This window comes from Acanthopagrus latus, chromosome 2 (genome assembly GCF_904848185.1).
Source record: "Acanthopagrus latus isolate v.2019 chromosome 2, fAcaLat1.1, whole genome shotgun sequence".
In the NCBI taxonomy this organism is placed as follows: Eukaryota; Metazoa; Chordata; class Actinopteri; order Spariformes; family Sparidae; genus Acanthopagrus; species Acanthopagrus latus.
In genome coordinates, this window is record NC_051040.1 from 2,214,405 (window position 1) to 2,217,515 (window position 3,111).

Genomic DNA, 3,111 nt, shown 5'->3' on the forward strand with positions numbered 1-3,111 from the left:
TTCTCCCTGAGCAGGAGTTATAAACCAACAGCACAGCAGGAGTCTGGATCACTAAAGAGCTTTTTAAAGCGCCGCTTACATGCACATCAAAACGTGTTTGTTGCTCCCGATCGTAGACACATTTTCCCTACAAGACTCTCAGATGTTAAAGCTTTTCATATTCCAAGTGTGACGTTTGATTTCATCCGTGAAAAATGTAACAATGACAAGAAAGACTTGCATGTTGCAAATTTGGTAAAATGGGTCGTCGGGTCCGAGCAGAGATGTAAATACCAGGTGAAGCTGGAGCGGCACGAGCCTTCTGATCCTCAGACAAACATGAACTCCCAAAGAAACAGTGTGTCTTACTCCATGTCCACACGTACAAAATGATCTTTTACCCCCGTCTTCCTCGGCATCGTTTCAAGAATATTTGCGTCCAGATGGATTCATTGTAAATGACTCAACACATTTTAGTTCATATTCCAGGCCTATAGGTGGTGCTTGAAATTCACCCAAAACAGAGAAGAAGAGACGGAGCATGTGCATAAAGTTTGTGAGCTGCATACAAACAGACAGCAGAAGAAGAAACCAAACACAAGAAGAAGATGATGTGGCTTCATGTGGTCGTCCGTCCATAATCCTTTTTCTCTCAGCTTCTTTGTTTGGGAAAGATAACGTCTTCATTCTGCTATTTGCTGACATCATCAGTGAGTGAATAGGTGTGTGCAGCTGAACTGTTTCTCTCTCACTTTTCCTTTCTCTTCTCAACTGTCTGAATGATTGATCAGACCAGAACTCTTTCTGACAGTTTAACTTACAAACTGTCTGCAGTTGTTCACAACTCCAGTTGGAAGTGGAGTGAAAAGACGATCATACAGAAGCAGCAGTGGTTAAATATGGAGGTAATGGTGCACATTTCTTAGCCAGTCTCTAGTCAGTCTCCAGTCTTTACAGTATGATTGTCGGGTGGTTGGTTATGGTTACAGAAGTTGTCAGAAATTCTGATGTTGTGAAGTTCGAAAGAGTTCCTGAGTCCATCAAACAAACAGCAATGTCTGCTTGAGCCTCATCATCGCCACTCTGCCCCCTTCTCTTTCTTCTTTCCCTCTAATTGTTCTCTCTTTTCTTAATTTGGCCACCCTCTCCCTCATTCCTCTTCTCAAGACCTTCCCACTGTCTTCACTCTGTCTTTGCTCTCCTTGCTCTCCCTCTCTGTCTCCCAGGGTTCTGCTGCAGCAGTGATAACCAGCGTCTATCACCGCTGTGTTACAGTGTCTGGGTGCTGCAGATAGCTTATCTCATGGAGGCTTACACCCCGGGAGCACCGACACCAACTCCACTGTACTCATGCAGACCTTACATACTCACACAGCCAGCACACGGATGCAGCGCAGAGAGAAAAGCAGTCCGTCACTGCTGTGTAATCGTCTTCGTCCACACTTAGTGTCGATCCGAAAAACTCACTGGGTTCGTCCTTAGGGCCAAACAGAACAAGCCGGGGTTGAATCGATGTGGCGTGGACCCTCAAGTCTCAACACTGCACATACGGACAAGAGTGCTGGATGAGTGTAAATTCAAGCACAGCTTTAGACATGGAAATATCATCAAACAGATGGGAACAGATGTTTGAATACATTTACTGTCTCCAGCTACAGTTGCTGGGATCAACATCTCTGGTACACACCGATCCGGTTCTTTAAATCGACCAGCGGCACCAAATTATATCATCAGTTCTTGTCTGTGAACACAACCAGGAATCCTGCTCCTCTTGTTTAGCCTTATTATAAATGTGCTCAGACAGAAGATGAATAGGAAGACACACAGTTTTGACGCATCTACTGTTTCCATTGATTTTGTCTCAAACTCTCTCGGTCAAATAGAGAGAGAGAACTCAGATATCTGCCCATTAATCATCTGGTGCCGGTTGCACCATCTAGTCTTTACTGAGACGGGCTGTATCTGCAAGTCAGTCTCAGTTAATTTAACGTTATGAATGATTCAAGAAGAGAAAAGGCCGTTTCACTGACACTGAGTACATCCTGTCGGCTACGCTGCGACTAGATAAATGATGTACCTTGTTAACAGCTGATCACTGCAGATGAGCACGAATGTGAGAGATAATGATACCAGCGCTCTTAAAGTGATTCCAATACCAAGAGAGTATTTTATTTAATACCCATCAGGTGAAAGGAAGCATTTAGTTGTTTAAAATCCCACCATCCGTCCTCGTCTGACAGGAAGTCTGCTGCTGCTGTAGTGGGCCAATCACATGTGGGTACTAATGACCAGTAACCTAATCCAAGTATCCTGATATTAAATGAATGTAACTTGATGATTTGCTGGTTACTTCAATACCAGATATTCAAATAAAATCAGGAGAAATGAGATCATCTGCAGTGATGTTTTGGTGAACCTGCATCTCAGTCTGAACCAGCCCGATCAGGGTATCTGTGGGAAGTTGTTCATTCAACATGTTGTGTCTATGTACCACCTGAATAACTTTGTGTTGGGAACTACAAGGAAGCTTCAGAGAGCTTCAGAGTCACTCACTGTCTCTCTGCACTGTGATGCAGAGACGAGGGAGACTCCCGACTGTCTGTGTGCTGTCAGCCTCCTCTTTTCACACCATCATCAGCTGTAAATGTGATTTTCACCATGAGAAAGTGGACGCGTGGCGTGAGAGCATGAAAGCGTTAATTGGGTGAGTCTCGTGGTCAACGAGCGGGAGTCTGTCTGTGTTGTAGCCCTGACAGAAATCATCTGATTACATTCAACTGAATGCAGTCACATTTTCTTTGGTAAATGCAAGTCGTGTTCTACTGGAGCAGTTCTGATACCTGCTGGTCGTGGGTTATGTCACCTGATACCTATTTAAAAACCGGTCCCCCAGCATGCATCATCGGATGACGTCACAGTAACTTTGTCACATGATGACAGGTGCTCGTAACTCCTGTCTCTGGTCGAACATGATCCCTGGTATGGATTGTTCTCTCACCGCATGCTGACTCCTGGTCCACAACCTTTGACCTCTCCTCAGTTGATGCTCTGACTGGTTTCGGTTCTGGTGTTGACAGACTGATGTATTGTTCCCCTCAGGTGTCGTGATGATGTCATACGGTGCTGCAGTCT

At 44.8% G+C, this 3,111-nt stretch overlaps 1 long non-coding RNA gene across 1 annotated transcript; it reads left to right on the top strand.

Annotated features, from left to right (window-relative positions):
* The first annotated feature begins 564 nt into the window (after nt 1–564).
* On the top strand, nt 565–2,369 carry LOC119010248. The gene is made up of 2 exons (XR_005071938.1): nt 565–701; nt 1,147–2,369. It is a non-coding gene; the product is annotated as an uncharacterized LOC119010248 (long non-coding RNA).
* The last annotated feature ends 742 nt before the right edge of the window (nt 2,370–3,111 follow it).